Source organism: Mobula birostris, chromosome 30 (assembly GCF_030028105.1).
Source record: "Mobula birostris isolate sMobBir1 chromosome 30, sMobBir1.hap1, whole genome shotgun sequence".
In the NCBI taxonomy this organism is placed as follows: Eukaryota; Metazoa; Chordata; class Chondrichthyes; order Myliobatiformes; family Myliobatidae; genus Mobula; species Mobula birostris.
The window spans coordinates 10,794,474-10,822,473 of record NC_092399.1 but is presented as its reverse complement, the minus strand read 5'-3'; the positions used below and the strand labels follow the sequence as shown (position 1 = coordinate 10,822,473).

Here is a 28,000-nt window from a genome sequence, read left to right as displayed (position 1 = left end):
AACTATACAACAAAGGTGGACAAAGGCCATCAGTGTAAAACAATTAGCTTCACAGCACTCTTTGAACTAAACTCGCAGTTGACCATGAGCACTTTGGGAATGCACTGATTATCCCGCCAAAACTATAGCCTTATCACTGACTGCCTTAAAGAATGATCAACTGAGCCTATAAAATTCAGTCAGTGCAACTGAGATTCTTCAGCGAGGGCGTCATGGTAGTGTAGCAGTCAGCACGATGCTATTACAGCTCGGGGTGTTGGAGTTCGCGCTCAATCCTGACTTCTTCTGTAAGGGGTCTCTGTATGTTCGCCCCTGGGATGCATGGGTTTCCTGTTTCCTCCCACAATCCAAAGATGTACCGGGCAAGTTAATTGGTCATTGTAAATTGACCCGCGGTTAGACTGGGATTAAATCAGGGTTGCTGGGTGGTGGGGCTCAAAGTACCAGAAGTCCCTTTTCTCTGCTGTCTCTCAAAATAAAACCATTTATTCCAATGTGAATACTATATTGCCTTATTGGCTTTATTTTTAAATGAAAAGAAAATGGTATTCAATTTCTTAAATGCATTGTAATAAACATCTTTCATACTTCTAATTTTGAACTAGTATCGACACAAATGATCAACATCTGTACAGATGTTAAAACGCACAACACGTGGACACTGGAAGGCAAAGCTGATTTTTATTTTAGTCTATTCCTGACAAAAGCATTCTGCGATACTTATCTGCACACAGAAAGTTTTTTATGGTTCTAAAGAGCAGCAGTTGTTACATCCTATTGTTAAAGTTTTTAGTAAACTAATTTCAAGAGTCATTCTACTCTAAATACTTTTTCCAGTTTTCCCATAATACTTCTGCAGAAGTCACAGCACCTGAGAACAGTACAGTGCCCTGTTTCCCAAAACTATGGATAGATTCACCAGTTTTGAGAGCTTCTAATAAAACCTTTACTGTTGGGCCCAAGAGTAAGTTAACACTATAACATCAACCACTGGCCATTCGAATCAGACTGGGACATTCCTTTTCTCTTTAAAGCAGGACTACAAGCAATAGAGTACCATCCATAGTTAGCAATTTATTGTTGATGTTTAGATTTTAGTTGTTGAACAATGAAAATGTATTGATGTGGACTTCGACTGCTATGTTTCTTCAAGGATTTTGCCTTGTGAAAACTTACTATTAAGAGTATGGTAGTGGTAATTTTATTTTATACCAATTAGTTTTAACAAGCAGCTTTTTCCACTGAGGTTGGGTGGGACTACAACTGGAGGTCATGGGTTAAGGGTGAAAGGTGAAAGGTTTAAGGGGAACATGAGGGGAAACTTCTTCACTCAGAGGGTGGTGAGAGTGTGGAACGAGCTGCCAGCGCAAGTGGTGCATGCGAGCTCGATTTCAATGTTTAAGAGAAGTTTGGATAGGTACATGGATGGAAGGGGTTATGAAGGGCTACGATCCCGGTGCAGGTTGATGGGACTAGGCAGCTTAAAGATTCAGCATTGACAAGATGGGCTGAAGGGCCGATTTCTGTGCTGTAATTTTCTATGACTCTATGACTTTAACTGGCATGCTTCCAATTCCATTTTGAAGTCAATCATGCAATGGGAATCTAGAATCACAAGAGCTCGGAACAGGTGGGTTATTTCTGTTACAGAAAGAGACAGCTGGATTACTGTGACATTTGGGACGTCTTCACTCTCACAAATTAAAATACTTACTAAAGGCAATTTCAAAATAGGTGCCAATGAGATATTGTGCTATCCAAACGAGCAGAGGTCATGTTGGGAGCAGTGGGGTAGTTTCTGAATGTGCATGCTGGGAAATTGTCAGTGACCAGATATCTCTCTTCAGACCTGTAAGGCAGGCCTGAAAAATCCAAGCCTTTATTGCCTCATAGGGGTCTCAAGAACTGCTGAATGAACCCTATAACAAAGGTAAGACAAGGCCACGGCTGAATGCAAGGAAGTTAGAGCAGGAGAATGAAGCCTAGATGTGTAGGTTTGAAGAAATGTGTCTACAGTGAGGTGGAAGGTGTGATGATCCTTGTCAGAGGTTTGGTTGTTGGGAGTTGGAAGATCAGAGGCTGGAAAGAGGAGATTTCATTGGATGACTGAAAACTGGGGGGGAGGGGCGGTGTGGAGAATTAGGGGAAAGTGAATGCCTTAAAAGTATAAGCCTGTGGGTGATTGATGAACAGAAGAGAAGTGAGCAAGGGGAGCAACAAGGAGAATGGGTAAGTTCATGAATGAATAGGGGCCCATCCAAATCAGGTTCCTAGCACCAGGCTGAAGTGAACTCAGGAAGGCCCCTTTAAATCACAATTCAGCCAAGAAGACACTGCTTTCTGAAACCTGACTATAATATGTATATATAATGTATGTAATTTAACCACTTGGCACATGGCCAAGTGGTTAAGGTGTTCCTCTAGTGATTTGGAGGTCGTTAGTTTGAGCCTTGACTGAGGCAGCATGGGTGTCCTTGAGCAAGGCACTTAACCACACATTGCTCTGCGACAACACCAGTGCCAACCTGTATGGGTCCTAATGCCCTTCCCTTGGGCAACATCGGTGACGTGGAGAGGGGAGACTTGCAGCATGGGCAACTGCTGGTCCAGCCTTGCCCAGGCCTGCGGCCTGGAAACCTTCCAAGGTGCAAATCCATGGTCTCATGAGCCTAACGGATGCCTATATGTAAGTTACAGTTTTTATTATTAACTATTGCAATGTACCGCTGCCATTTAACAATAAGTTTCACAACATATGCCGATGATGTTAAACCTGATTCTGATATGAGCATCAGAACCCTGAGTTTGAATTTCACCCCCCCCCCACCCCCACGATGCTCCAAGCAAGCCCTGTCTGGGACTGAGAGCTTTAGGTGTCTATCTACTGCAGGAAAGATGTCACCGACACAAATGTGGTTCATTTCCAAGAGTACCTGACTGAATTTCCTGTCTGGTCTACTTTGACCAGGAAATCCTTTCAGCCAAAAGAAAAATCCATTTTCTTGCTCTGAATTTCCAAGTCTTTGATTAACAAAGCTCACTGATTCAGTAAGCCACTTATCTGTTGGACCTGATCATTTAGAGCTTAGCCTTTCTGGGTTCATTTGGATTAGTAATACTGCACAGTGCAGGTATAACTCTTAAAGCAATATCTTTTGAACAACTACAGCTGCAATCATTCTGAATTACTCAGAGCCAAACTGGATCAAAAAGCAGCTACATTTTGCCACAGTACAGCAGATTCTGGGGATGCAGAGCACAGTCATGTCTACTTCTGAACATATTTGGCAGTTGTGAAGCAGTTACACCAGGATCAGAGCTGGCAAAAGCCACGTCTTATCTTTATGCGGCTGAAAGATGAAAAGCGACAAAAAAATCTCTTTGAAAGTTCTTGCACTGTAAATGTGCCCAGCGTCTGCCATAAAACGTTTCACTGACAGCCTTTAAACGATCAACTTAAAAGTCAATGTACTTTCCTGCCCATCCTTAAAGCTATGAGACTAAGCAAGGCAACATCCTGAGGAACGTGTTAATTGAGAATTAATGTGCAAAAGAATCTGTCTGGGCATGAGATGAAATTAAGTACTTACAACTAATCCTAACTTGCAAACCTTAATATATTGACGATCACAACATAGTTTAATTTGAAGTGGCTCTGCCAACAGTGATTTGAAAGATCAGTTAGCAATTTAAGAATAAATGTTTCTTGAAGGGGACAGTAAAGCTCCAATAATGGGAGTTTAGAAATACGTTGTCTAAATCCACAAATAAAGTAGACAAACTCTTAGTCACACTGTAGGCTGGTGACAGCAATTTTCTCTCCAACAGTCTCTGTACTTCAAAGTAATTAATTCATTGTGTGGCATGTTTTGAAAATTCTTAATGTGACAAGATACAACATAACAGAAAATATTTTTATGCTCATATGCTGAAAGTCTGGCAGCTTTCTGAATAGAGTCTTTGTTTTTATTTGTCCTCCGATGTCCCAGCATGCACCTTTCTCTTTAGCTTGAATCTTATCTTAGAAATGTAAACTGTATTAAACTTCCTATCATCTAGCAACAAGATCTGGGAACGCAGACATACAATTTCCCAGCTTGCTTTAAGGAGGCAGTGGGCCGGTGCTTATGTCTGTTCCAAACTGAAGGCAAATACACACAATTGACATCAATCACACTTCTTTGACAGGAGTTATTTTCCTTCAGAAAAGCAATGGAAAATTCAGGCAATTAGTTTGATCTTTTAATTAACCCTTCATGTATCGCTCTTTTGTAATAAAGTAACAAAACTCATAGCTGACTTCAGATATTTACTACTTTCCTTAGGTTGTGCTTCCACAGGTTAAGTAACAATAGCATTTATATTTAATGATCTTCAAAATTTAGCCAACGGGGCGGCGATATGTCTCTAGCAAAGGAGGTGTAGGTAAGTCCTTCCCTCCGCTAACCTGCAGGTCACCCTTGGGCAAGGTGTAGCATCTGCTTAACCTCCCCCCTCCAACCCCATCAGGGTCATGTGAAGACATGGGAGCAGGTGGTGGATGGTCCTATGAGCAGCTGGTGCACATCACAAGTCCTGGTTATGTGACCACTGATGCCAGGCACACAGTCTCTGAAGGGTATTGATAATGGCTGGGGTCACCCATCTTGTGAAGACACTGCCCAGAAGAAGACAATGGCAAACCACTCCTGTAGAAAAATTTGCCAAGAACAATCATGGTCATGCAGACCATGATCACCCATGTCATGCAACACGTCATGTAATGATGATGATGATGGTCTTCAAAACAGCTAAAAACAACAGTAATCATAGTAAATGCACACTGAAGTCTGCAATGTAATTGTCTTGGACTAAGCACAAAGTCAAAAGTACAGCCATGATTTTTAGTTTATTTTTATTTATTGAGATACAGTGCGGAATAGGCCACTCCGGCTCTTCAAGTCCAGTAACCTCCGATTGAACCCTAGCCTAATCATGGGACAATTTACAATGACCAATTAACCTACCAACTGGTACGCATTTGGACTGTGGGAGGCAACTGGAGCACTGGGGGAAACCTAAGCGATCACGGGGAGAACATATAAATTCCTTACAGACAGTGGTGAGAATCTCCAGGCAATGATTGGCTTCGTTGGGCAATAATAACTCACTCTTCACTAGAGAACTAAAGAAAATATGACAGGCAGGATAAAGCATCCTAATGATGATGGATCCCTACAAAGAGCAGTTCCTGCAGGCCAGTCGACTCAGCAAATTTACTGAAGTTCTCTACGAGCTCTTCAGAGTGGCGGTGGGGAAGAACAAAGGACAGAAACGGAGGGACATTGAACATGTACGCATCAGAAAACAAAATAGCTCCATCTCAAAGTCCAAATTTCAAAGTAAATTTATCATCAAGGTGCATATATGCCACCGTAAACGACCCTCAGATTCATTTTCTTGTGGGCATTCAGAGTAGAACAAAGAACTAAAACAGGATCGGTAAAAAACTACACACAAAGACTGGCAAATAATGTGCAAAAGAAAACAAGCTCTGTAAGTACAAAAATAAATTTTACACCAAAAATAGATCAATATATAGATATGTAGATAAATAAATCAATAATATTGAGAAAATGAATCGTAGAGGCCCTGAAAGTGAGTCTATAGATTGTGGAATCAGTTCAGTGTTGATGTGAATGACATTGGTTCAGGAGCCTAATGGCTGAGGGATACTCTTGCTGCTCTCCCAGGTGGAGTGACATGAAGTGATCACTGGTGAAAAGTGCCTTGTTTCCATTAAATCCTTCCACCCAAGGTGTAGTCGAAAGGGAGGAACCATGGTTGGAAACCTGCAGGTCTCCAGCTGGCAAGATATGCCTTCAGGCAAATGCCCACTGTATTGGCATCATGATGACTTTATCCAAGAGTTGTTCTTTGGTTCACTATTATTATAAACCGCCTTTTTTTTTTGCACTTGACTTCCTGACAGAGTATCAGGAATTTGTGGCTGAAAACTTGCTTTCCAGTGAAGATAATAGCTCCCCAACAGTAAAGGAAAAAGTTCTGGTTCCTCAAACCTAAAATAGAAGGCAACTTGGTTCTGACACATGTCTGTACTTCCAGCACTGAGGAGGAGTAGCTTAATCTAAAATAGGGATGAGGTAATATTTGCACAGCAACAAAAAGCTGTATACATGCAACAGTTAGAAAAAGAAGATAAAGTTTTCTGACTCCTTTTGCCAAAATTTAACCAATATGTTTTAACAGTAACAACCTTCCATTTGGCAATTTTCATACCACTGCACCAATAGTGCATTGTTTTTTTTAAGTTTTTATTCAGGAAATTTTTCAGAATGTTCAGTTTTTGAAAAAAACTGCAAACACAGATGCCCAGCTCATAATTGAACACACGCAAAAGCCACAAGACCTAGCATAAACAGGCAGAGAAATATTTAGGAGGGAACAGACTCTTCCAGCGACTAACAGAGGCAGTCACAGATAGATTATTATTCACATGTTTGAAGTTGGCCTGCTTGCGCCATTTGGAAAGGGATCCAGTCACGCCAAGTCTTTGCCTTGGCTGCACTCTGCAATGCTTAAACACTGCAGCTACTGTCTACTCCCCACAATGTTCCAAATATCAACTTTTAAAAAGAAACCCGCCCAAAGCCAAAGTGTCTGCGCTTCAGAAAGACATTTTTTACCAGCTTTAACAAATATAGGGTAAGAAAAAAAAGGATCGTTCCAACACTACAATAATTCATATTGCTTAAGGTTATATTACACTTGTGATAAATTGGCTGCCTCTAAAGGCGCAAAGAAAATATCCATTTAAAGGGAAATAGGCTGGCTGGCATCCAATTGGCAGAAGGATGTCAGCTGCTGAAGTCTGAGAGATTTGGATTCCCTTTAGTCAGAACAGTGGGAGAAATGTTCATTAAAGGCCTGATGTTGATTATGTGAAGGTGAAGTTTCCAGAAATCCAGAACTACACAGAAGGCAGAGGCGGAAGCATAATAGTCAGTTTTATAACACACCGATTACATTCTGTCCTGTTGAAAGTCTGTAACAGCCAGATGAACTATTTATATCATAGCTGTAATGGTTTTTCTTATGCTGAGGAAAAAGGAACCTGCTTCAAGCAGCTGAAAGGCTAATAACACACTGCTATGTTCCTATAACCTAGCCATTACATGCTTCCTCTTAAAGAGTCACTAAGAATGTGCAAGGAGCTGCTTAACTGTTTCTGAACCACATGTTGCAGTTCTGTAGCCGGCCTGTAGTAGTGTTGTCTCTTAGCAAGCATGAAGGATATACACTGCAGACAAGTGCAAAATATTGCAGATGCTAGAAACCTACAAAACTCTAATAATACTCAGCAGATGAAGCGACATCTGCGGCAAGCATAAAACTTCAGAGTTAAAAGTAGCAGTAGACCATGAGATCTGTGTAACATATAGAAACATCATGGCTGTTTCTTTACCTCCGAGTTACTTCTCGGTACAAATCCATTATGTCTTGATTTCCTGAATTTAAAAACCTATTTGTCCCTTTTATCAAAGTTCAATGTAAATTTATTATCAAAGTACGTTTATGTCACCATATACTACCCTGAGATACATTTTCTTGCAGGCATTCACAGTAGAACAAAGAAATCAATGAAAAACTATAGAAAAAGACGGACAAACAACCAATGTGAAAAGGAAGACATTATTGTACAAATACAGGAAAAAAAACACAAAAGATAGATAAGTAGATTGACAGATAGATGGGTAAATTAACAATACTGAGAACATGAGTAGTTGAGTCCTTGGGAGTGAGTCCGTAGGTGTGGAGTCAGAGTGAAATTATCCACACTGGTTTAGAAGACCGATAGCTGAAGGGTAATGATGTTATTTTGAGCATACTCAGTGACTGAGCCTCCACAGGCCTCTTGGAGTTCCAAATCTCCACTACTCTCTGGGAAAAAATGAATTCTTCTCAACTATCTCCTGATGTATAAGATTGTGACCCTCTAATTCTAGGCATCCCACCACGGGAAATCACCATTCTGCATACAGACCCATAGGGTTATAGAAAAAAATCCACACTCTCGTGACCCTCTAGGTGAAGAAGTTTCCCCTCATGTTCCCCTTAAACTTTTCATGTTTCACCCTTAACTGCCATAGTTGGATGCATCAGCAAGGGAGATGAGGCTGAGTACAGGGCTACAGTAGGAAACTTTGTCACATGGTGTGAGCAGAATTATCTGCAGCTTAATGTGAAAAAGACTAAGGAGCTGGTGGTAGACCTGAGGGGAGCTAAGGTACCAGTGACCCCTGTTTCCATCCAGGGGGTCAGTGTGGACATGGTGGAGGATTACAAATACCTGGGGATACGAATTGACAATAAACTGGACTGGTCAAAGAACACTGAGGCTGTCTACAAGAAGGGTCAGAGCCGTCTCTATTTCCTGAGAAGACTGAGGTCCTTTAACATCTGCCAGATGATGCTGTGGATGTTCTACGAGTCTGTGGTGGCCAGTGCTATCATGTTTGCTGTTGTGTGCTGGGGCAGCAGGCTAAGGGTAGCAGACACCAACAGAATCAACAAACTCATTCATAAGGCCAGTGATGTTGTAAGGATGGAACTGGACTCTCTGACAGTGGTGTCTGAAAAGAGGATGCTGTCCAAGTTGCATGCCATCTTGGTCAATGTCTCCCATCCACTACATAATGTACTGTGTGGGCATAGGAGTACATTCAGCCAGAGACTCATTCCACGGAGATGCAGCACAGAGCGTCATAGGAAGTCATTCCTGCCTGTGGCCATCAAACCTTACAACTCCTCCCTTGGAGGGTCAGACACCCTGAGCCGATAGGCTGGTCCTGGACTTATTTCATAATTTACTGGCATAATTTACATATTACTATTTAGCTATTTATGGTTCTATTACTATTTATTATTTATGGTGCAACTGTAACGAAAACCAATTTCCCCCAGGATCAATAAAGTATGACTATGACTATGATAATGACTATGACAATTAACCCATGACCTTTGGTTGTGGTTTAACCCAGCTTCAGTGGAAATTGCTTGTTTGCACTTATCCTGTCTGTATCCCTCATAATTCTGTATACCTCAATCAAATCTCCTCGCAATTTTATATGTTTCAAGGAATAAAGTCCTAACCTATTCAATATTTCCATATAATTCAGGTCCTCCAGTCCCAGCAACATCTATTTCATCATGCCTATTGAATTCTAAATTTTGAAAAAGGACTAAATGCTGAACAGTGAAACATTTACAATTAGTACACTTTTTTTCTAGTGCCATAGCAATGTGAATCATCCTCACTGCTGCTGAACAATTATTAAATGTAATATATATCTTACAACCCGATCTCTGTGACAATTTCTTATGCACAGCAATAAAACAATGAGCTGAGCTTTGCACTGCTGTGGAAAATACCTTACATTCTTTCTAGAAGTGCATTAATACATGAACCAAGTAAATTCTAGAGGAACATATACAAAACGCTGAAGAAACTCAGCAGGCTAGGCAACATCTATGGAAAAAAGTAAAGAGTTGATGTTTCAGTTCGAAATCCCTTCATCAGGACTTGAAAGAAAGGGGAAAAGTCAGGAGAAGAAGGCGAGGGGTGGGGAGGAAGAAGTACAAGGTGGCAGGTGATAGGTGAAACTGGGAGAGGGGGAAGTAGTGAAGTAAAGAACTGAGACGTTGATTGGTGAAAGAGATAAAGGGCTGGAGAAGGGGGAATCTGATAGGAGAGGACAGAAGACCATGGAAGAAAGGGAAGGGGAAGGGGCACGAGAGGGAGTTGCTGGACAAGTAAGAAGATAAGTTGAGAGAGGACAACAGGAATGGGGAATGGTGGAAGAGAGGAGGGGTGCAATTACTGGAAGTTTGAGAAATTGATGTTCATGCCATCAGGTTGGAGGCTACCCAGACGGAATATAAGGTGTTGCTCCTCCAACCTGAGTATAGCCTCATTGCGGCAGTAGAGGAGACCATGGGCTGACATGCCGGAATGGGAATGGGAAGTAGAGTTGAAATGGTGACTACCGGGAGATCCCACTTTTTGTGGTGGACGGAATCAAGGTGCTCAACGAAGCAGTCTCCAAATTTCTGTTGGGTCTCACTGATACACAGGAGGCCATACTGGGAGCACCGGATACAGTGTCGCCTCACTTGGAAGGACTGTTTGGGGCCCTGAATGGTGGTGGGGGAGGAGGTGTATGGGCAGGTGTGGCACTTGTTCAGCTTGCAGGGATAAAGACAAGGTAGAGACAGAAGAACTGAAAGAAGGGGATGGCATTTTTACAAGTGACAGAATGGGAAGAGGTATAGTCCAGATAGTCTCCTGTGTCAGTAGATGGTGCAGATCTGAATGCACACTACATGATGTATGTGGAGGCTTTGGAGTGAGGGTTTCCAACCTGGGGTCCATTGATCTCTCGGTTAATGGTAGGGGTCCATGGCATAAAAAAGATTAGGAGTCCCTGCATTAGAGAGTGTACAGAAGAAGATGTTTCCTGGGATGGAGCATATAGATTGCTTTCTCTAGATAATTTTATATATGTTTATGTGGCCACCATTGAGGAGTGACTTAACTGAAATATATCAAATTAATCGAGGGATACACAGGATATAAAGAACCTTTATCTTGATGTGGGAATGTCAAGAGGGAATGTATCTGAGGAGCAAGGGAGAAAGTTTAATAGAACTGTGAGGCAGGGTAGATGCATGGACTACACTAACATGGGAAATGACAGAAGTGGATACAATAGCAATGCTTAAGAGGTAGTTGGACAGATATGTGAATGGGCAGAGACGAGATAGATGTGGACCATCTGCAGTCAAATGAGATTAGTTTAATTTGGCGTCATGGTCAGCACAGACATTGTGGGATGAAGGGCCTTTACTTATGCTGTGCTTTGTCATAAGGGCTATGATATTTAGCTTGATGATGGGATGGATATATATTTCTACCAAAGGAGGTATAAGGCACTCGTTTCTTCCGCTAGCCTGCAGGTCACCCTTGAGCAAGGGGTAGAACCTGCTTTGCCCCCTGATCAGGGTCATGTGAAGCCATAGGAGCAGGTGGTAGATAGTCATATGGTGCATAACCAAGCCCTTGTTATGCAACCACTGATGCCAGTGAGACAACCTCTGACGTGTGTTGATAATGGCTGGGGTCTGCCCAGAGGGCGGCAAAGGCAAACCACCTCTGTAAAAAAAATTTGCCAAGAACAATCATGGTCATAGACCACAATCATTTATGTCATACGACATGGCAGATAATGATAATGATGATGAAGATGATGATGATGATATTTAGCAGATATTATCCTGAGCATCTAAACATGTTGGAGTTTACCTGGGACACAGGGCAAAGCTGATATCTCTCCAAGACTAACTCCTGCCCAATAACAGTACGAAAGAAATCACCGCTATTCTATATATGATATTAAGCACATTTCATATTTAAGCATATTTATTTAAGTATATCTATGTTATTAAGACCACAATCGATGGTCTCATTTTAAGGACTATCTTGATATTTCATATTCGTTATTTATTACTATTTATTTACATTTGCATTTGCACAGTTTGTTGTTCACTGATCCCGTTTACAGTTACTGTTCTATAGTTTTGCTAAGCATGCCCGCAGGGAAAAAGAATCTGAGGATTGTACAAGGTAACAGGTATGTAATCTGATACATAAAAAATTACTTTGAACTTTAAGTGAGGCCATGGGATTACATCTCAGAAATCAGGCAAATATCTTATCACAATAGAGAAAAGGCTAGCTTCTGGTTGTAAAGTACCCCTTCCCAGCAAGTTTCTTGAACATTTTCCTGACGCGACTGCGTAAACTTTGAACCGATGGGCCCAAGTCCCTTCTACATATCTGAAGAGAACTCTTGGGCTCTGTTTGCATGTGGGAAAGTGGAGATTGAAAACCAAATCTTGAACGTAGCAGCAAATTATATTTTAAACTAATTTTCTAGTTGATCCTAGTATTATCACAATCTTTTGAGCCTATAAGGGACAGATTTCCATTATAACATCCCAATAATTGATATAGGTATGTATTCAGCAGGCTTTGTTTTGGGTATTTAAATATTACCTTTGCATTCAAATCGATTTGCATTTGAAGGTGAGTTAAAGGAAGAGGCCGCAATATCATGAAGTGTGTGAGTGGGGGCAAGGACAAAGCAAAAAAGAGAGTTGTTCCCCATCGTGACCTGTGTTTTTGTGATAACAGGAGGAAGTGCTGAGTACTAAGATTCATTATGACACTCAGCATTTTATCTTCGGCTTCAAGTAAAGCCAATGTGTGGGATTGAAACATATCAGGAAATTCGGTCTTTTACCTAGTGTTTTACATTGGAGTGGGTTGGGGTGATGCACAGGCAGGAGACTCTACCCCTGAGATGACAGATATTTCCTACTCCTGGGCATGTGATTCTCACATGTGCCCCTTTTACTTAGGAAAACAAACACCTGATATTTAAATTGAATAAGCATTTCCGCAAAATCATCAAAGAATCCCCTTAGTGCAAAGTTCCTTTTATGGAAACAGTTACTGCATTACAGATAGTTAATTTTAGATTTCTAAAGCTCTGTAGCACTGCAGGTGAAAATGCTACTTTGAGGGCCACAGTTTTGGGAATCTCTTCGCATTTGGCTGGTGTTTGAGTTAACTCTGTTCAATCATAACAGCGCACTGGCCCAGAGCTATTCCACATCATTTCTGCATAGACAACTTACCATTTTAGCTCAGGCTAGTTCTTCTTGTTTTTCCTGCATTCCTTATCCCTGAGCAAAAAGTTGCTCTATGCTTTCCTTTCCCCCTCTTCTGATTTTAGCAGGTACATTTCCTGCTCCCATCATTGTCATCACATGCTGTGCCATATGATGTAGGCCAGGGTTTCCCAATCTTTTCTATGCCATGGATCCTTACCATCAACCATAGGGTCCATGGACTCCAGTTTGCGAATGCCTGATGTCGGCGATCATGGTCTTTCCATGACCATGATTGTTCTTGGCAGTTTTTTTTCTACAGAAGTGGTTTGCCATTGCCTTCTTCTGGGCAGTGTCTTTACAAGACAGGTGACCCCAGGCATTATCAATTCTCTTCAGAGATTGTCTGCCTGGCATCAGTGGTCGCAAAACCAGGACTTGGATATGCACCAGCTGCTCATACAACTTTCCACCGGCTACGCCCCCAGCTTCACGTGACCCTGATTGGGGGGCTAAGCAGGGGCTACACTTTGCCCAAGGGTGACCTGCAGGCTAGCGGAGGGAAGGAACACTTTACACCTCCTTTGGTAGAGACGTATCTCCACCCCCGCCACCCATTTCCTACCCCTCCAGTTTCTCTCACGGCACCTGGCAGCATTTAACTTTATAATTTAGGTCGGCTGGTGGCGCAGTGAGATTAGCGCCGGGCTCGAGAACGGAGGTTCCTGAGTTCGATGCAGTGACAGACCGTCCCCTGAGCACACTGTCCATCCGTGCCGGGTTGATGTTGCACTTGCAACTCGTCCTCGTAAAAAAAAAACACGGATCAGCCCTTGATCGGGCCTCTAAGGCATCACAACAAACCTTACTTTACCCTCATTCGCCCCCTGTGTATGCCATTCTGGGAGGGGCAAGATGATTACGAGTGGGCAGACTGTCACAGCTAGTAGACAGGCAGCTGCTTTCCATCTGGAGCAAGGCAGTTCATTCCTGACCTCCAGAGCTGCTTGAGTGGAATTTGCATGTTCTCCCTGTAACTCGTTTTCCCTCAACAACCCAAAGGCAAGTGGGTTGGTGGGTGAATTAGCCACTGTGAATTGCCCTAAGTGATCCGAGGGAGCTAATAGAAATGTGAGTGGCATAAAACAGGTTAGTGTAGGGTTACGGCAGATGTGTCTACTCAAAAGGCCAAAGGCCTGTTTCAATGCTGCATGACTCACTGATGGTTATCAGCTACATGGACGTTGCCCTCTCTCTAACAAAGGGGCAAAAGTTACCCACTCACTAGCCTAACTAGACTAACACAGAAAAGGGAATGAACCCAGCCTCGTTCTGATCTTGTCACCAATGCTCACGGGATAAAACCGCCGAGAGAAATCAGGGCTGAATTTCGATAAATTCCATCGGTAATTCCAAAGGTTGGCAGGAGCAATGAGGAAAATACGAGTGTGAAGCAGGAAGATGGTAAAGGGAGGAACAAGCAAACACAAACTCTTAAAAGTCAAACTTGGCTTCATGTACTTATGATTACATGGCCTAATTCTGCTCCTACATCATAAGGTCTCTGCAGAAGTATTGTGCAAAAGTCTTAGGCACATATATGTATATTGCTAGGGTGCCTAATACTTTTGCACAGTACTGTATTTGTCAATGCGGGGCAGAGAACGAATTTGTAAATCCGGGGGGAGCTAAGGAGCGTCACGGAAGGGGCAGCTGGGACAGGTGGCAGAGAAGGAGTGCCGGGACCAGGGAGGGGTGACATGGGTGCAGACACCCCCAGCCCTGAGACACCAGGCAAGGTCATTTGATTCCAAACAATTGGTTTATTGATCATTACAGAATGTCTCTCTGGTGCTTCCCATTCCCTCTCCTCTCCCTTCTCCTTTTCCCAACCATGATTCCCTTCTTCCTGCCCCTTCCTGCTCTCAGTTCACATATCAGATCGGGTTTATCATCACTCACACATGTCATAATTTTGTTTTCAGCAGCTATACAGTGCAATACATAAAATTACTACAGTACTGTGCACATATACATAACCAGGGTGCCTAAAACTTTGGCATAGTACTGTAATTGTCAACGTGGAGTGGAAAGCGAGTTTGTAAATCTGGAAGGATCAAAGTATGTTGGGAGTGGGGCGGGTGGAACACCATGGGAGGGGTGTGGGGACAAGTGTCAGAAACAGGTTTATCATCACTCACATGCGTCATGAAATTTGTTTTTTTTTCACAGTGCAATACATAAAATCACTACTGCGCTAAAGCCTTAGGTACCCTAGCTATACATGTTTGTACTGCACTATAAATCTAAACGTACACAAGGATGAAATATGCTGGAGTTATGCAGCATACCCCACTTTTTAGAGCGTTTCCCCTCAGACAAATGAAAAGCGAAAGCTTTGTGAATTGTTGGAAATGAGAGGACATTATGGCATTTTGAGATCCTGGTAGTTTCCAGGAACACTGCACATTTCCGTCCTGAAGGAGATTGAAAGGCTGAGAAAGAAACAAAAGAACGGTGAGGAAGTAGCAGAAATTAAAAAAAAAAAATTGGATTAAATGACAGAAAAATAATAGAAAAATCTTTTCTTTAACCCAATAAATTCTATTCATTTGCTACCTTCTAGTTTGAGATCCCATGATTTCAATTGTTCTCAGTTAAGGAAAGAGGCCAAGCAACATTGCAGAAATGTCATTCTAATTAAACGCATCTAGTTATGCGTCAGCCCTAAAATCCTGGGTGAGCTTAATGGAGAATTAGTGGACAAATGCAGCTATTTCTTGTAACTCTGGGACATATTGATGGTCAGCTGCCATTAACATGAAGCGAATTGTGGAGCCACACAAATGGCGACAGAATTTTGTGTCGCACGGGTTGCAGAGAGCAATTTTGCTCCACAAAATTGCTTACCATTTGTACACTTATAATGGCATGAAAAGTAAGTTCCGGCACATGAATAAAAACAAGACTTCGTCCCACTCATTCATACATACGTGTTGAGGGAGTGGGAAAGTGTTGGGGAGGCGCAGTGGCGTAGTGGTTAGCACAACGCTTTACAGTACCGGCAGCCTGGGTTCAATTCCCGCTGCTGCCTGTAAGGAGTTTGTACGTTCTCCCCGTGACCGTGTGGGTTTCCTCTGGGTGCTCTGGTTTCCTCCCACAGTCCAAAAACTTACCGATTGGAGAGGTAGAATACAGTAGCAGAGAGTGTCAGAAAAGGGGAAAACGTAGGTGAAAGTGAAAATAAGTAAGATTTAATTGCACCTCCCATGACTTAATCGCGTCAGGGTTTTCATTTGACAGTTTGTCTTTAGTTTATGTGAAGAACAGCACATTTATTCATGCTGAGAGAGTGACAGTTCTCTAGGTATACTATCCTTTGACACAAATCTCTTCACTTTAGTTTCAGTACTGTGCACCCAGAGACACTATAGGACTGCAAAGTAAATAAAGTTAAACGAGGACGCACCTGTAAAATAAAGTTACGACTGCTGGATTTCTTCTTGTTGTTTGTCTGCTAGCAGAGCAAACAAGTTAACAAGGAATCCAAGAATGAGGTTTCTTTGTCAACTAGGATCTGGCCTGTGCCCAATGGACATGCCACAGCAGACTGGTTTGGCTGGTAAACAGTGCAGATTTAGTTGTAGAGGTAACAAAGCATAACTGCACTGGAAAAAGGTTAAAATAACTTTAATCCACAACATCTTGCAGCCCATGGAACTGTATGGAATTTAAAACTGAGAATCAGGCACTTGGCCCAAGGTATCATAGCACCCAGAGGAAACCCATGCAGCCACAGGGAGAATGTACAAACTTCTTATAGACTGCTGCAGGAATTGAACCTGGGTCACAGGAACTGTAAAGTGTTCTGCTAACCACTACTGTGCCGCCACAATACCCTCAACTTGCTGAGATAAACACAATTCCAACAATACACAAGGATACCATCCCCAAAAACTCAACCACTTTGGCTGGGTCTCCATCCCATAATCCAAACATTTCATTTCCTTCAGCGCCTTGAGGCTGGAGTGTGTATGGCATCCACCAAATGAACTGCTTTTGATGAAAGGTCCCCACCCGAAATGTTGACTGCTTATTCCTTTCCACAGATGCTGCCTGACCTGCTGGGCTTGTGTGTGTTACATTTACTTGCCTTGGCTACCCTGACCCTACTGCTCAACTTGTTAGGAACAATTAGGAATGGGCTGTAAGTGTTGGCCTCGTTAGTGACATCCAGCTTTCTGAAAGTGCGTAAAAGAAAGTTCTCTTCAAGACTGTATGTCCATTTACCCTCCGTTTGACCAAGCCTGCTACAAAGAAGCCGCAGTCTATCTCATGTGCCGTTGAGGGATTCACATTGGTTCCGCTGAGAATCATTTAGACTTATTATCCAACAGGTGAATTATTTGCAATACTTTCAGATTTATTGGCTGATAAAGTCTCTTTGGTAATTTCATGTTTGTGTAGAAACGTTAACTGCATTGAAAAGCTCACCCTTTGCAAACACTTTTCAGCAGGGAAGCAAACCGGCAAAAGCCACAAGAGATAGTAATTTCCAGAATCACTGCTACTGTTTTTGGGAGGCAAATATATATCAATAACAAAATTATCTAGTATAATTACAGACACTGCTCGTGAGCCACATAAAGTGTGGTCTGCTTTGACCCTGGACATAAGCATAACTGAGAACGGAGTTGAGCAGGAATTTCTTTAGCCAGAGAGAGATGAATCTGTGGAATTCGTTGCCACAGGCAGCTGTGGAAGCCAAAGTCATTGGGTATATTTAAGGCAGAGGTTAATAAATTCTTGATTAGTCAGGGCATGAAAGCATACGGGGAGAAGGCAAGAAATTGGGACTGAGGGAAAATGGATCAGTCATGATGAAATGGTGCAGCAGAGTTGGATGGGCCAAGTGGCCTAATTTTGCTCCTATATCTTATGGTCTTATAATGCAGTGCTTGAGGCTATCTTCTATTATCTTTAATCTTACCCATAATTTTCTTGGTCTGGAATGGAAGGGTTTCTGAAGGAAAACTAATGACAATGGAAAACTGCTTACTCTTTTTCCTCTCCAGCCTTCACTCTCAGCCTCTCATTGTAGAAATATCTATGTGAGCTGGACTAACTACTTGATAAATACTGGAAACTATCAAAATAATGAAATTCACTTTTCTTCAGGTCATTTTAGGAACACATGAGCTATTGTGGACATCCAATCCCGCGAGGTTGTTTTTAAATTCAACACCTACCTTTCAGAATGCTGGGAGAATTGCTGCATTGAAAGAAAATTAAAAAATAAGAGAAATAGATGGTGATAATAGATTTTCCTTTCTGAGACCTGAGTTCAAATTAAGCCCAGAAATGTGGGGAACAATGGTTTCTTTTGACTGTTAGCTGGAGCATCCATTGGGGAAATGAGTGTGGGCAGCCTTGGATTCTCAGCGTGCACAAGTCAACACCACTAAAGCAGCTTGCAATAGACAGGATGTATCACTCAAACAGGCATAAAGATGATGGGTGTGCAAAGTGCAGAAAGAACCACACTGGTGCTGTACAGGGTGCTCTGGCGATAACTGGGAACATTATGTTGTATCCTGGCAATGACTAATACTGGCTGTCTGACATGAAGGATTTACACTAAATACTCGTCTTAACAGAAAGGAAGGAGAGGAATTATTCTAAATATCAATGAAAGGATATTCATTGAGTGTTTCTCCAAATTTATTATGCTCACACGGCAAGCAGATGTACACTCACTGACCAATTTATTAGGTACCTCCTGCACCTTATAAAGTGGCCACTGAGTGTACGTTCATGGTCTTCTGTTGCTGCAGCCCATCCACTTCAAGGTTTGATGCTTTGTGCATTCAGCTGTTGTGATCATGGTTATCTAAACTCCTGTTGTCTTCCTGTCAGCTTGAAGCAGTCTGGCCACTCTTCTCTGGTTCTCTCATTAACAAGGCATTTCCACCTGCAGAACTGCAGCCCACCGAATGTTTTCCTTTCTCGCTCCATCCTCTGTAAGCTCAAGAGGCTGGTGAGCATGAAGATCCCAGGAGATCAGCAATTTCCAAGATGCTTAAACCACCCCGCCTGGCACCAACAATCATTCCACAGTCAAAGTCACTTAGATCACAATTCTTCCCCATTCTGATATTGGTTTGAACAACAACTGAACATGACCATGTCAGCAGGCTTTTATGCATTGAGTTGCTGCCACATAATTGGCTGGTTAGATATTTTCATTAATGAGCAGGTGTACAGGCATACCTGATAAAGTTGGTTGAGTGTATTTTGGGTGTACTTGAGTGTTTTTTGATCAGGTTGATCCTATTATCTATGTTTGGAATAATAAAAGACCAAGAATTGGAAAATATCATTTACAAAAATTAAAAAAGGATGGAGGTCTTGCTCTGCGTAATTTAAGAATGTATTATTGGGCTGTTAATATATGTTATATGTGTCCTTGGTTATATTGGGCTGATAAAAATGAATGATCACCTTGGGTTGATTTGGAATTGGAAGCTGTGAAACAATTTTACTTAACTTCGTTATTAGGAGTTTCTTTACCTGTACAACTGGCCAAAATTTCTAATCTAAATTTATATCCTATGATTAAGCAGTCATTATGAACTTGGCACCAGTTTCATATTTTTTTTTAATCTCAAAAAAATTAACCGTCTTAGTATTTTCCAAAGCACTCAGTAACTAAGGAGTTAATGTCAAGGAGCCTTGATTATCATCTCACCAGTGTTAAAGAACTGTGGAATCCTGTTAATCAGATGAATTAGCACCAAAGGAGTATCTTTTTACCCCATACCAAGAAATGATTCTATTGTGTGACTAACCAGTTACATGCCTCTAAAACATTCAGTAACAAATAGGCAGTGATGTCAAAGCTTGTCTTTTAACCACAGTTAAGGACATTTAGATACTGGCCAAAAGACCAATATTACTACCAACGTGCTTCTGGCTGTAAATAGAATTTTACTTGACGCCTGCAGTCTAGACATTATTTACGTGCATCAGGTCTCTTGTAATGAAGATTCCCCAAGTTCACTAGCTATCCTGGTATTTGCATTAAAATAAAGTGCAACAATTAACCTGATTCCCCATGTCTGTTTACTTTGCCGACATGCAAGACACAGAAGTATGCAATGAAAATAAAGCATGAACTGACTGGCAAATACAGGAGGTTAGGTGTCCTTTGAATTAAATAGGAGTGTCAAGGTTGAAAACGTACCCTGAATTCAAAGAAGAAATTGTTGGCCCAAACTAGCACTTTGAATAAAAGTGGAATGTCAATGTGGAACTATTTTCAAAATAAGAGTTTGACTTACCTTAAAGTTCCCTACTTCATATTGCAGGCTTTGACACTATTACCTAAGATAAATAAATACCCTGAATTTAAAATTTCAAGAAACGTTTGTTGCATCTTTCACTTACCTTTAACCTTCCTCTGGTTGACTTAAGTGAACTGTAAATATATCAATTGCACTCAGAAACAGGCCCTTCAGCCCATCTAGTCCATGCCAAACCATTTAAACTGCCTAATCTCATCCACGTGCACCAGCACCATACCCTTCCATTCCTCTCCCATCCTCTCCTATCTCTTAAAAGTTGAAATCACGCTCACATGCACCACTTATGCAGGCAGCTCATTCCACACTCTCATGACGCTCTGAGTGAAATAGTTTCCCCTCATGTTCCCCTTAGAGATTTCACCTTTCACCCTTAAACCATGACCTCTAGTTTTAGTCCCACCCAACCTCAGTGGAAAAAGCCTGCTTGTATTTACCCTATATATACCCCTCATAATTTTGTATACCTCTATTAAATCCCCCGCAATCTTCAACATCCCAAGGAATAAAGTCCTAACCTATACAATATTTCCTTCTAACTCAGGACCTCCAGTCCCAGCAACATCTTTGTAAATTTCCTCTGTACTATTTTAATCTTATTTGCATATTTCCTGTTACACCCTTCAGTGTAACACTTTCACCTATCTCCCTGGCAACTGTCTGAATTTAACCACAGATCACTACTTTGCTGTTATATCCAAACCTGAGTTAAACCCCAGAACAAAGACCACCCATTTCCACTTCGGCTAAATTGGAAAGCTTTGCCCCGTTTCACCTCATTTGCCACTGAATACTCTGATCTATGCCTTTGGTCTCCTTAGCCTTTTACTGCCAGCCCCTCCTGCTGTAACTTCCTTAAATGAGGACTTCCAATGTCTGTTGCCCAGGTTCTATCAAGCCTTAATTATTGTCCACCCATCATCTTATGATTGTAATCTTCATTGGCTCCATTATAAGCAACAAAGAATCAGAGAACCAAACAGCAAGGAAACTGGCCCTTTGTCATTTCACGTCCACACCAACCATCAAACACTCACTTCCAGTAACCCTGTTCTTATCTCATGTCAACTGCAAAGTTAACATTCTAATTCTCCTCCATGGTCTTGTCACTCTCTATAAATTCATCCTGTGTTGAAATCTCCCAAGGCATCTGCACTCCACAAATTCTAGTCAATGATGACACTTGATTTTAATTCCTCTATCAGTTGTAGTCACGGCCAGTCACAAAGCTCCTGAGTGCTGGAACTCTTTACCCGAACTCAACACCTCCTTATTCCTTTAAAACCTACCTCTTTGCCCAATACCTCATTTTATTGCCATTTATTGTCTGACAAGTCACTTTCTTGTGTAGAGGGATGTTGTGCTGCATTGAGAAATTGCTATGCAAATATCAGTTGCGATTATTGGTGCTCATTTGATTGATTGATTGAACAAATGGGTAAGGCTTCCCACTACTAGTTAACACAGCTCAGTGGTAAAGAGTCCCCTGAAGGGAAGCAACAAACACAAAATGTTGGAGGAACAAAATGCAGGTCAAGTTCACCTAATAGTAGAAGTTGGAAATGATTAAACAGTCAACGCTTTGGGCCGAGACCCTTCATCAGGAAAGCAGATTTTGCTACTCTGCACTGCTTTCTAACACAGACCCCAGTTACAAACATTTGGGAAAAGAATTCCATTTTCTGGTTCCAGCTATTCATAGGTTAACTTCCCCCTTTCCTTTCCTGTCCTGAGGAAGGGTCTCGGCCCGAAACATCAACTGTTTATTCATTTCCATAGGTGCTGCCTGACCTACTGAGTTCCTCCAGCATTTTGTGCGTGTGTTGCTTTAGATTTCCAGCATCCGCAGAGTTTCTTGTGTCCCTGAAGGTGAGGTTAGAGGAGTGTGGACAGCAAGACCAGTAACTGACATAATTGCTAGCTTTAATTACCAGTACATGCACTTACAGAGAACCATACAGAACTCTCAATATATGCAGATAAAGAACTCTCCTTGGGTGTACATACAGAAGCCTCAATAAGTCCACATAGAGCTTCCAGGCAAGTGCGCATTGAGATTTCTAAACATATGTATTACTGAGCTGTCACACACACATACACATTAAGTACATGCGACTCTCGGGAAGTAGTCAGAAATCTATATGAAAGATTACTGGCTTTCAGTAAGTACTGAGTGCAGTTATATTACAGTGTATCTCTGTTACTGTATGAGCCAGATGCATCCTGTTTTAATATTAGAAAGCTATGTAATCTGGAATGATTCATGTTAGACCATGCAAGAGAAAATTATTCAAAACTTTTTTTTTTCCAAAATTATTTGTTATGGTTTATTAATTCACTGGAGGCTGGAGGACCTTTCAGATTACAAATGATCTTCTCAAATTCACTCAAGCTGCTTTGGTAAAAAAAAAAGTAGATGCTATTAAATTATTTCAAAAGTTAACTTGTGAAAGAATGAACATCTTGCCGTGTAATTTGATTTATTCTTTTGTATTTTTTAACAGGAGTTTGAAAACCCACCGTATATCCCATTATTTTAAAGATTTTCCTCAGCTACGGTGTATGAGTGAGGGAATTGTTCAGCAAAACAACTTCCCTTCGCAGTGACATCATCTGTTTTGTTGGGAAAAACAAGCGTTACCAGCATGACTGTGGAGGTTTTTGCCTCCAGGCACATCTTTCAACTTTACCAGTAAAAGTTGGTTTTCTCTAGGGAATCTGGGTTAGAGGTTGCACAACCTGATTAGCTCTTCAACGTGTTAGCATGCAGATGCTAGAATTTGCACAACTTGGCATAATGAAGGTGTTTTAAAACACATTTTAGTGAATGTTTTAATTAGCTTGGTCTGCTTGGCTCTGAGCCTAGATCTTGTATGTTCAAATGCCACTTAGAAACTTAAGTACATATGTAACCTGGGCTAACAGGCTCATGCATTACCAAAGCAATGATGCATTGCTGGTAGCTGAGATGTTCAATCGAAAGCCAGTTTGCAATCTGAAGGGTGCAGAAAATGTGACTTCTTTGGCATGCACCCAAATTCATCAATACTGGTACCTTCACTTCTTCCTTGAATAGAGTTCCAAGCAGTCCGCTCACCTTAGCTGCTCAACAACCCCACATTCATTTGCCTGGTTAAAGTTGTCCTGACATGAAACAACTTCTCCTTCAACTCACTCTCTCCAGTCAGAGGTGTTGCTATGAGAGTCTACTCATGTCCAAGCTACGCATGCCTCTTCACAGGATGTGTGGAGTCGTCCTTGTTTCAGCTAACTCAGGTCTGTTCCCTCACCTCTTTCCCCATTACGACGATGGTGGGATTGCGGCTACTTCCTGCACTTGTGCAGAAACCTAAAACACAACACCCTCGCTGCCAGTTTCCACTTTCATGTGGTTCATATCTTCCTTACCTTTATTGACTTCGTTATCTCCACCTCAGGTAAACAACCAATATTCATTAAAAACTCACATTTTTCCCTAGTTATCTTGACTACGCCCTCCCCTACCCTATTTCCTATAAGAACATCATTCCATTCTTCCATGTTCTTCATTTCTGTTGCATTTGTTCTGATTGCAAGACTTTCATTGCAAATTGCTTTCCTTGTTCCTTCATCTTGGCTTCCCTTGTACAACAGTTGATAAAACTCGGCTTTCTCTCACCACCTTTCCTCTCATGATAGGTTTCCTTTGGCCTTCCACCTGCCAGTCTCCATGTTCAACAGATTATCCTCTGTAATTTCCTTCACCTGATATGTCTTCTCTTCCCTCCCACTCATCTATTTGAAGGATTATTCACTCAATGACACCCTGGTTTGCTCTTCTGTCTCCACCAAACCTGGAGAGATACATAACCTGCCCTTTTCCTTCTTCCCTTCCAACAGTCTAAGAACACAATCTTTCTAGATGAAGCAACAATTCATTCTGCAGTTCTTCCAATATTTGGTCACAGCATTAATTGCTCTCACCACTGTAGAATCCAAATGTAGACTGGGTGATCACTTTGCAGAACATCTCCATTCAGACCAATCGGGTGTCCCAGAGCTTGGAGTTACCATTCTGTTTAATGCTTCACTCCCAAGATGACCTCTTTGCATTTAGTTCAATAATGCCTAACTTAATATTATCTCACCTTCCACCTGGAATATTGAAGCCTGGACACTTGGCACTGAATGAACATCTTCTCCTAATTCTTACAGATGTATAAATGAGCCATTGATTCTGTTGAATCAATGTTGGCTTAAGAACAATTCCATTCTCCCACATTTTTCCCTCCAATCTATTCTCTATCACACGTCCATTGACTCCACCCTGACTCTCCTGCCATTCCTCTATACTAGTAGCAACTATAATAATAAATTACCCGAATATTCAATGCCTTTGATGTGTGGGATAAAGCTGGAGCACCTGGAGGAAACCCATACATTGACAAGGAGTATATGCAAACTTCACATGCACACAGCAGTCAAGAACAGGACTGAACACAGGTCTCTAAAACAGTGCATCCACTGCACCACTGTGCAACTGTTGAATTGATAAGTCTGGATGACCAGCTTTTTGCTTCGTTTTTAAAATTCTGTTTTGTTTCTTCTTCCTCTTCGTCTCTATCTACTAGTTAGCAAGTTAATTGGTCGTTGTAAATTGTTCTGTGATTAGGCTAGTGTTAAATGGGTGGGTTGCTGGGTGGTGAGGCTTATTAGGCCGGAAAGGCCTGTTCTGCACTGTATTTCTAAATAAAATAAATTAAATAAATACTAGAATTTAAAGTATTAGTTTCCTTGACAACTCTGGTCCGCATTTTGCCACTAGCACTGCCTCTATTCTCTCCACTCCTCTTCCTCCATGTGACTTGTAACCTGCTATTTTCTCACTCTTCCAATCCAAATGAAAAAAATCAGAAACCTGAAGTAATATCTCTGTTTCTGAATTCATGGCTGTTGCCAGACCTGCTGAGTAATTTCATGATGTTCGCATTTTGCTTTTGAAACAGATTATCTCTTCTTCACACGGAACTTGCTGGCCATAAGTTGGCCACGTTTTCTGTCCACGCAGCAGTCCTACTCCAGAAAAAATACTGTTGCTTGCAAAACTGCTTTCTGAAGATGTGATGAGCTGTTGTATAAATATAATACTCTGAATCTGCGATATCTCCAGAGAAAAGCATCTACTATGCTGGTGTGAAAAAGTTTTCTCTTGCACAAATCTCATGATATCTGCTGTAACGGTTATAACAGATGATGCATGATATCTTCAGTATAAGGCAGCGACTTATACACTGATATGCATCTTCCCTGCATTACAGTAGCCTGTATCTTGTTGAGAATTATAATCTGGAATGTTATTGGGGATAAAAACTGCTGGGATATCCCCAGTAGCTTCATCGGAAACAACCTGTATCTTGTAGTCTAAGGAGCGCCAAAACCACAACCCCATCATGACCGTTAGAGGACCCAAGATTGCTGGCTGTTCCTATGCCTGCATTCATACATTGGATTCCTCAAACATAGTTGGACAAAGTACAAGTTTCCTCAGCTGTTGCTCTACAGAATCCATCCATGTGCCCCATAAGTTCTGGAATATGCTGGAATGTTTTGCAATCAGGGCGGCCTGCAGATAACAAACACTGAGCTGAAAGGAATATGCCTGGACCCTTTTGATTTTGTGTTTATATATTCTGTGTTTTTCAGTCTTTTTTTTTGTTTTCCATTTTCCATGACTTGTTTTTTTTCTGCGCATGAGAGATTTGATTTTTTTTATGAACAGGTTCCAGGGTTTTCTTTGTTTCGTGGCTGTCTGTGGGGGAAGGCGAATCTCAGGGTTCAATACTACAAATACACTTTGAGAATAAGTGTACTTTGAATCTTTGAATATGTAGCCTACCAAAATAAAATTTTACTTGTCTGAAATGTTCAATCATTTTTCTTTGAAAAGTGCTGTCTGGCAGACCAGGGGTTCCCAAACTGGGGTCCACAGGCCCCTCCATTAATGGTGGGGGAGTTAATGGCATAAAAAAAGTTGGGAACCCCCGTCCAGTTATTCCATTTAATGCTTTGGCGCAGTATGCCATGACGATCATGTAATTGTTGAAAGTTTTCTTCAAATATATAATATTATTAAAATTATATCTTTTATTCTGGAAATTGGTTAATCAATATGCATGAAGCTTTCAGAATCCTGACAGGCACGACAGCCAGCAAAGCCTAGGGGAGTGGCTTTCCAGTTGTTTAAGGTTTTTTCAGCATTTATAAATGCATGGAGAACAGCTACAGACCATTTGAGCCATTAAATCCAAACCAACTAGCGTCCATTACAATAATCCTATTTTTATTCTGCATATTCCCATCAGCCACCCATATTCTACCACTCACCTGCACATTAGCATTGATTAAGCTACCAACGTTCATGCCTGCGGGATGTATGAGGAGAAAAGAATACTCTGTGAGGGGAAGTGGGGAACACATACCGTCACAGTCAGGACATGCAAACTCCACATAGACAGCACGGCAGGAGGCGACTGAACCCAGACTGCTGGAGCTGGGAGTCAGCGGCTTGAGTAGTTGAGCCACTGTGCCAGGGCAGGAGCTGCTCTGGTTCATCCACCTGACTCCATAACATCAAGCAAGTTCGGCCGCCATTCTAGACTGGTATGGCTTTGGACAGAAGTCAGTTCCAGCACATCATGAATAAAATGAGTCAGTACTGCGCATGTAACTAGATGCACGTTGTGGCACTCAACGCTGGCAGCATCTTCAGGAAATAGTCTTTTCAAGTCACAGCTCTATTTACCAATGTGCAGAAGCCTGATTGCTGTAATGCAGGAATGCAGTTCACAATGCAATTGGTATAAAATACGTCTCACCATGCAAGGGTGAAGATCATACCAGAGGAACAGTCACACGGTTGATTTTGTGACTTCTGGGCACTTTTAGTATGTGCACACACCAATAGTAAGGTTGTTGTGTAGGAGTATAACTTCTCATCAGTGCTATGATTTATAGTGCAAATGTTTTCTGATTCGCGCTGAGAGCTTTCTGATTCACAGCCACATTATACCACATTTGTCACCACCTTTGATCCAGCTGACGACAGTGGTGTCATCAAAAGATGTAAGTATGGCACTGGAGCTGTGTTTAGCCACACAATCATAAGTATAAAGTGCGGAGGGCCCGGGGCGGGGGGGGCAGGCTAAGCACACAGCCTTGTGGTGCACCTGTGCGGATGGAGATTGTGGAGGAGATGTTCTTGCCAATACAAACTAACTGGGGCCTGCAAGTGAGGTAATTGAGGATCCAATTGCACAAAGCGATATTGAAGACAATTTCTTGGCGCTTATCTTGATAGTTTACTGCTATCCAGTACTTCAATCTTCCAAGGGACTCCATAGTACAGACTATGGAATGCACCATTAGTGTTATTTGACTGAAAATCCACAGGATTGTGGTAAACCACTTCAGTGTATTCAGTAATTCAGTGTATTGTTTTTGTAAATCTTTTTTCCATGTACTTTACAATAATGGAATAGCAAAGGAAGATCAAGTACCTCATTAAACAAGTCAATCTCTCTCTCGGATCTGGAGTAGATACTCATCCAGCATATCACAGAGCACCTGGACTGCAATGTGGCTGCATACGTATGCTGTCCATTAGAATGAATGGAAGCAAATTTGAGAAGAGGAGTATAGATTGCACCCAGTGCTATTACAGATCATTAGTGCATATCACTCAGTATGAAGTCTTACCACTAGAAATTCTATTACAGACAAATGGGTGCACTAGATGAGTACAGCAGACACAGGCTCATGATCTTCTTGGTTATGGACCAGTGACAAAGATTCTCAGTTGCCTCCAAAACCACACTAAGACCTTACAGATTGTCAACGCCTCCCTCAGTTAGAGACAGGCCAACCAAGCC

The 28,000-nt window shown here is 41.7% G+C and overlaps 1 protein-coding gene across 1 annotated transcript in view; it reads right to left on the bottom strand.

The window, feature by feature from the left end:
- runx3 (RUNX family transcription factor 3) overlaps positions 1-28,000 on the bottom strand; it is a 207,780-nt gene that overhangs the window by 29,016 nt on the left and 150,764 nt on the right. The gene's annotated exons all lie outside the window — the stretch shown is intronic.